Genomic DNA, 8,457 nt, shown 5'->3' on the forward strand with positions numbered 1-8,457 from the left:
AATATTCTTAGCTTAAAAAGGAAATTATTACTGAAAAGAGTGGGTATGACCAAACGGAAAGAAAAGGATGGTAAATATAGGATGAAATTAATCTTTCATGATGATGGCATGATGGGTTTAATCGGAAAAGAGTGTGGTGAGTTAATTAAACAATGTATGGGTGGACATGATTATGTAACTATTAATCAGATGTTATCTGTATTATGTTACTGGCCTAACGGAATCGTGCCATTACCGTGGACTTTAGTAAGAGGTAATTTGTCAGATACATATGAAATGTCATATGGGCCAGGCGGAGTCATCAGGTCCGTAGACAGAAAATCTCAGTGGAAAGTATTTCATGTTCCTGCTAGAATAGACGAAAATATATTCATTCGATATGAACTGGAGCGAGAAAGCCCATTAAAGTTAGCTAATTTAGAGACAATTGCTCTGGATGATTTAGATCAACTAATCTCCAGAAAAAGTTGGAAAAAGCTGTGGTGTAAGGGTTTAGACAATAATCACTATCTAGGCATGGACTGGATGAAAATAACTATTTGTAAACGTAGTGTTGAAATTATTGGGGCAGATAGCTTTCCCAGGTGGTACGACGAACCCAAGGTATTCTTTGAAACAGGAATACAAGGGATAGTTAACGCAACGACAGCCGTTGTTAATTTCGTAACAAAAGATATATGGGAATGGACAATCAGCTTCTTAATTGATATGGGATGGTATGTTTTGTACTGCACATTGGGGATTTTGGGGCTGATGTTAATTATCATTATAGTGAAGTGTTCATGTAATGCTTTAGGAAGACGGATTTGTTCGAGAAGTGACAAAATGGATCAGTTAGCTGTCTTAGAAAAGTTGGTAGACTTGCAAGGCTCTAATTTGAAGAAAAAGAGGACCCTTTCTGAGAAATCGTTGCTGTAGCAACAAGCAGGGGGGATGGCCCGGAAACCTGTAACTGACAGGCGGAGTCACAGGAGTATATAGGTTAGATAGCTGTGTAGGTCAGACATAGAGGAAAACTGAACTTCTCTCTGCACTGCTTGAAGATAAGAATTTGAAGGGGAACCAATTACTTATTTCATCAAGAAAATTTTGAAAAAAAAAAAAAATATTTGTTCCAGTAAGACCAACAGAGATCTAAATTGATAAATCATTAACATGGCATCCAACGGGACAAAGAACGAGACTTCAATTGGGATCGCCGACGAGGCTGAGAGTTTCCCAGGAACCTCTAATAGCTCGTTTGCGCAGGTCAGTGAATTTGCTATTTATTGTGTATGGATGCTTTTGAATGGTTACAACCGAAATCTCTGTTGGCACCTGTTAATTTCTGCACTCCAAATTGGGAGAATATTTATGATCGGCAAATTGAGCAAACTGATACTAGTTTGTGATATGTTGATTAATTCGGACGGATGGTCTAAATTATTGGAATTGCGAGGAGCTGTGGCCCTCTATCTATTGAGTGGGGGTAAATTGGCAATCGACATAACCATGAAGATAATTAAAAAACCTGAAATTACCGTATGGTGCAAGATAGCAATAATCGCAGTAACGACAATGTATTTGACTGGATTATTGATATTTCGACATGGAAAAGAATCGAGGTTGTGGATTTTAATTGGAGTAGTAACCATGAGTATTTTCACTTTGGGAATTTTTATTCCCAGCGAAAATATTTTACTATTAGGAGTTATAATCCTTTTCCATAGATGGGATAAGATGAAAAAACCGATAAAACATTGTAAAGACTGTTGGAATAATCTGAATTCTGTAGGTCCTAATTAAATGTCTACCCAAATTTCAGGAGCTGACACGTCAGATTGAAATTTTGGAGAACAGACGACTTAGCGAAAACGAACATGGTATTCAAAATACAACGGAGAGAAATTTCCGTGAAAATCATTGTGATGAGTGTGGGAGATCAATAAGACGAGTGTACTTTGAATTAATTAACGGTCAAAGATGGTGTGGATTTTGTATAAATGACAGAGACAAAGTGGTACAGAATGGGTTCCATGGTGAAACCAGGAGTTGGGATTTTGTAACGAGTATGAGTGTTCGAGAAGGCCTTTGTTTAAGAAATGAGTTGAAATTACATGGCTTCTCGGAAATTATATTGGGAATAGATGGATTTAGACGTTATGTGCTTCCACCATGGTTGAAATTATGTATTCCTGGAAGACAGTGGGTATCGATCTCTGAAAACGATGGGAGATCTAAATGTAGTTTCCAAATTGTAGAATTTTTGGATGATAAAGAACTCACAATTTGGGATGGGATTGCTTTAAGACAAACAAAGATGTCTGTGGGATCAGGAGCTTTTGGACTGGCTTTCATTGATGAATCGCGTGTATTCTTCAGATGCCTCAGGTGCTGATCCAGGAGACCGGAGGCCAGTTGGCTGGAGAAACCTTTGAGCAGTTTCTAACCCGGGCGAAATCCCGACCGGAGACGGCAGAGAGGGTATGGTTCTCCAAGGCAGTAATGAGGCTATGCGTGAATCACGACGATACAAATGATAACTATATCCATGAGACTCCTAGATACCAGGACCCTAAATTTGAATGGTCTAACAATCGTTTTTATGAAGTAACTTTGTTTAGACGTAAGAGAAATTTATTTGATTTATATGTCGAACAGGAATACCAAAGTGTAAAAAGGGGAACTGTTATGGTGTTTAACTGTCCTATAGACAGACTACCAAAAACAGCACAATTTACCAGAGGTCTTTACCATAAGATTTCAAGAGAGGGTGTTGTGTTGCCAGATTCTAATATGAAATCTTCTGATAAATCCCTTGATTTGGAACCTCTCCTAAATGATTTACATATCTCAAAAGTAACTGACAAAATTGAAATATCTATGGACGATCTTTTAGTTGCACGACTCCAGAAAGACCACGCCAGAGAACTTCATAAAGCTAAGAAAACGGAGAAGAGGAAGAAGAAGGACCCAACAACCACAGAACAAGCTGACAGATCAAAGCCAACAGATTATGAGGATTCTCAGACAGATGGAGAAATTGCATAAAAGATTACTTAGTATTGTAAGGGGAGTAATGTTAGAGAATCAGTTTAAATGTCCAAATTGTGAAATATCATGCTTACAGGAGAAGTTTGAATCACTAGATGCAAACTTGCCCTGTGATAATGTCTTATAGTTTAAATGTCATTGCTTGCAAAAGAAGTTTGCAACGCTAGATGCATGTTGCAAGCTTGCTTTGCAACCACAGTGTTTGTGGTTTTCTTTGATCTCTCTGAGTGAGTTCAGTGGAACAACAGGTGTTAAGGCTATGCCTGCTTAGTTGACCTTTTAACACGGTTAAAGAAGATGGAAAGAGGCCTCCTCGCATTTAGAGACGAGGCGAGAAGCGAGCTGTGGTTTTAACACCTGCAGGCCAAGAAACGGTCAAAATGTATATTAAGCTTTTAGCGTAGGTGGTACATATGAGATAGCCTATACACGCATGCTTATTGCATAACAGCTTTGGGGTCATGGAAAATTCCAGACCAATTGTTTTATTCTTCTAAGAATTATTTCATTGTAAGGGACAGCCCTAAAATGCTTAAGACGGCCCCCATCAAACCATATAAAAGGTTTTGTTTCCAGCTGCTCGGGGCCGCAATTCGAGGTGAAGACCTATACGCATTTCTGTTATTTTTTCCTTTTTGAATTCATTGTCTTTGTATTATTCTGAAACCTTTTTAAGTAAAACGAAACCATTTTTTGGTGATTCGAAAAACTTTTTAAACAAGTCTCAGAGTGATTTTTTCCTGGAAATATCTTTACTTTGATATAATTAAGATATTATTACTAAGCAAAAGCCCCGTGAAACTGACCCCGGACTGAACTGGATCGGACACCGCCGAGGACCCTGAAGCCATTTATAGCAACTTTAACCAAGAGGTAAGGGCAATCTTTGATTGTAATAGGTTATGGGAATGTTATAGAAGGATTTGGATGTTACAGCGGTATAGAAATACAACAACACACAAGGCAAGAATCCAGCAGTGGGCAGCGAGAGCAGGTCTAGAAGTAAGTTAATGTTGACAGCTCTGATAATCAATTAACCATTTCTTTAACTAGATCTTAAATGTACTAAATGTGTTTAGATTTCTGATGGTTATGGGGGTGAGGTTCCACTCAGTAGCAGCTCGAACAGAAAAAGCAGTTTGACCAAATACACTTTTCCTAAAGGGAATGATACAATCTCCCCTCGCTGCACCTCTGGTTCTGCTGTTATCAGCTGTTCGGATGTTAACAAACTGATGGAGAGGAGGGGATGATAAACCATGAATAATTTTATACAGAAGACATAGATTTGAATATTTGACCATGTTTTCCCAGCTGAGTAATCTATATTTTTGTAATATTGGACAATGATGAGAAATACACGGTTTCTCATCCAGAATTTGAACAGTTTGTTTGTAAAGTGATTGCAGAGGTTTCAAAGATGTAACACTAGCTTGCGACCAAATGGGTAAACAGTAAGTGATATGTGAGAAGATCATAGAGTGCATGTACATTTCTGCTGCCTGTGTGGACATTTGATGGCGAATGTGTCTAAAGTTACTGAGGGTAAATTTAATTTGATTACAGACCCTTTTTACATGTGATGTAAATGACAACTTTGAATCAATTAACGCCTGAATTTATACAGCTGTATATATAAAAAAAAATGTATGTGTGTTTTTGCCTTTAAGTAGATGGTAAATAATGTTGAGATGATCAATTTCACTTTTGCACAACAAATAAATAGAAATTTTGGTATGTTGCAAATTTGCGACAACAGGCATTTAGGGTAATTTTTTTTACAAAATGGTAAAATTAATAAAACACATTTTCCCATCTCAGGTATGTAGATTTTATTCATGGCACAAAGTTGTTAGAACTTATAGGGCCCTATTTTAACGATCTGAAACGCAAGTGTCAAAGCGCAAAGCGCAAGTAACTTTGTGGGCGGATCTCGGCGCTGTTGCTATTTTCCCGGCGGGATAAATGACTCTTGCGCCAGGCGCAAATCTAAAATGGGTTGGTCTGAAGCAGCTTCATTATTCATAGGTGTGGTTTGGGCGTAACGTGAAATAAACCAATCAGAGCGTCATCTCACATTCCCTTTAAGAGCAGGCGCGTTTGTTCTAAAGCGGATTCCTATTATAACGGCGGATTTGCCAGGCGCGCGCCAGGAGCGGTTCACAGCCGAGGAGAGCAACGCTCTGGTCAGGGAGGTTGGGGATGGAGAAACCCACCCAAATTAACTTTGGTTAAAAAGGCGTATGATAATTTGGGTAAATGTGTAAGCTAGATGTATGCTTTTATAATAAATTGTCTATCTATCTATCTATCTATCGTAATAATGTATGATTTGCAAAAATGAAAACTGCTGCTTCTGTGTAGATGAGAGAATCAAAGTATGCGCGTTGTGCACACGCTTCATTGATTATGGCCAAGCATGCGCCCTTAAAATAGCATATGAATAACATGCGCAACGCGCCACTGACTTTAAACTATTTTTTCCTGGTTAGTGGCGCAATTGTTTTCTAAACCTGCAAAATAGCATGAAGGAACGTTTGCGCCGGAACACGCCTCCTTTTTTGCGCTGAACCGCCCAGGGAGCGCAAGTTCATTCCCTAGTTTAGCGACGTGCTTCTGTGGAGGGAAAAGCGCACTTTGCGCGGGTGCAAAATACGAATGATACATGCGTCGGTGTACAAAGTCAATTGCGCTGGGTGCAAGATAGGGCCCATAAACTTTAATTGACAAATTAATGAATCTTGACAACAGCAAGAAACAAAACACTCTCCTACTCCCTAACATTGACAGTAGTTTTTATACATTCCATGTTACACTCTGTTTAACTCTTTCCTTGTTTCTCCAGTGCATACATTATATATTCTTATAGTGTTATATCCTAACATGCTATTTTTTGTGAAAAATAAAAAAATAAAAAATAATAATTTTGGCTGAAACCATCTAAATACAGCATTATTATAATATGTAGCCATTAGCCCAATCCAGCCGTTATGGACCAATGTCGCAAATTTGCTACAAACAGAAATCTACAAAGTACGTAAAAACTATTCGTCACATGAAGCCTATATGAATAACATAGCTATAGAAGCAATCAATAAGCTGGTACATATTTTTATCTTAGCACAACTTAACTCATTTTGGGCAATTTCTCCACATTTGCGCCCTTAATATGCGGATTTTGCAAACCAAAATATTAGCTTCGGTGAACCGGATGTAGTTCCCATTCCGACCGCTCCTACGAGAAACCAGTGCGTGCAAAATGTTCCTAGGTATGTATCGAATGTGCACAAACAGGCATTGGGGGAAAACGTCTCGGTTACGGATGTAACCCTCGTTCCCTGAGTGGGAACGGAGACGTTACGTCGGATGACGACGATTGGGGTTTCGCTTAGAAAGCCTCTCACCTTCGAGTATATAAAACGAGCCAATGGCAATGAAATGCCATGGGGCTGCGGAATTTGCATAGCGTATCTCCGCCCACCGCAGGGGGTATAAAGGAAGTACGCTGGCAACATGCAGATATGTCTTCGCTGAGGAGCCGAGACTGAACTCAGGCGTTTTTCAGCGATACAGCGGAAGTGGCAGGAAGACGTAACGTCTCCGTTCCCACTCAGGGAACGAGGGTTACATCCGTAACCGAGACGTTCCCTTTCGTGGTCACTCCGAGTTACGTCGGATGACGACGATTGGGGTTCCAGTCTAATCACGCCACCTCGGCTGTCATCCAGTGCCCTGCGTAAGTCTGAGCTCCCTGTTGTGAGACTAGCACGAACGAAGGAGTCCTACTTAACACAGGAATACCAAGGTACACTGGGAAGCATATCTCAGGAGAAATATGCAATTATGCCCAACCATTAAGGGGGGGGGGACTTGAGAGACACATATGACCCAGAGGGATGCATATGGGGTATCACTGAGGTGTCCAGCCGCAGGTGGAATATTTAAACCCCAGGGGTGGCAAGGTGGCTTGCCAAGGGAAAGACACACGCTCAAAAGAGACTTACAGTGGAATACACATGTGGGGGTCGCCCAGAGGGGGACCATGCACATGGAAGCACCTAGTCAAGCGCAAAAGCTGCATTATGGCAGAATGGCATAAGTCAGGCGTTGACGTAACCAGTGCTGGAGGAACTCAGAGCTTATCAGACTCACCTGAGAAGATGATCGCACGTATCCCGTCCATGGAGAGGAATGGCGAGCAAGCGAAGACACCTGAGCAGAATCTAGTACCGGCTGGTTGAAGCGAGTACATGGGAAGAAACTGGCTCTACTCGGAGATTATAGAATCTCGTGAATGTGTTGGGTGTCGCCCAGCCTGCAGCTCTACAAATGTCTGATAGCGAGGCGCCATGCGCTAGAGCCCAAGAGGAAGCCACACTACGAGTGGAGTGAGCTTTCACACCAAGGGGGCATTGACGACCTTGCTGCTGGTATGCCAAAGCAATGGTATCCACTATCCAGTGAGATAACCTTTGCTTTGAGAGAGCCTTTCCCTTCAGCTTCCCACCATAACAGACAAAGAGCTGGACTGAGGTCCTGAAACACTGCGTTCTGTCTACGTAAGCACGGAGGGCGCGTACTGGACAGAGCAATGCCAAGGCTGGGTCTGCCTCCTCCAAGGGCAGCGCTTGCAGGTTCACTACCTGGTCTCGAAAGGGAGTGGTAGGAACCTTGGGCACGTATCCAGGCCGGGGTCTCAGGATCACGTGAGAGTTAGCCGGCCCGAATTCCAGGCACGCTTCGTCAACCGAAAATGCCTGCAGGTCCCCTACCCTCTTGATGGAGGCCAATGCAACCAGGAGCGCTGTCTTCATAGACAGGAACTTAAGCTCTGCTGATTGCAAAGGCTCAAATGGAGCACTCTGCAGGGCAGTTAGAACCACTGAGAGGTCCCAAGAGGGTACGAGGGGAGGACGAGGAGGATTCAGTCTTCTCGCTCCCCTCAGGAACCTGACGATCAGGTCGTGCTTCCCCAGAGACTTACCATCAACTGCTTCGTGATGTGCGGCAATGGCGGCAACAAACACTTTCAGGGTGGAGGGAGACAGCCTTCGCTCCAACCCTTCTTGCAGGAAGGAAAGCACGACACTGATGGGGCAATTCGTGGGTTCTTGATGTTTAGAAGAACACCAGTTGACGAAGAGGTTCCACTTCAACGCATAGGCATGTCTCGTGGACGACGCTCTAGCGGAAGTGATGGTAGCCACCACCGCTGGTGGTAGGGTACTCAAACCTGCCTCGTCCCGTCCAGGAGCCACACGTGGAGGTTCCAAAGATCGAGACGAGGGTGCCAAAGGGTGCCCCGTCCCTGAGAAAGGAGGTCCTTCCTCAGAGGAATTGGCCAGGGAGGTGCTGTCGCGAGGAGTACTAGTTCGGAGAACCAGGTCCGGTTGGGCCAGTACGGGGCAACCAAAATGACCTGCT

This window comes from Squalius cephalus (assembly GCF_949319135.1).
Source record: "Squalius cephalus genome assembly, chromosome: 14".
Lineage (NCBI taxonomy): Eukaryota > Metazoa > Chordata > Actinopteri > Cypriniformes > Leuciscidae > Squalius > Squalius cephalus.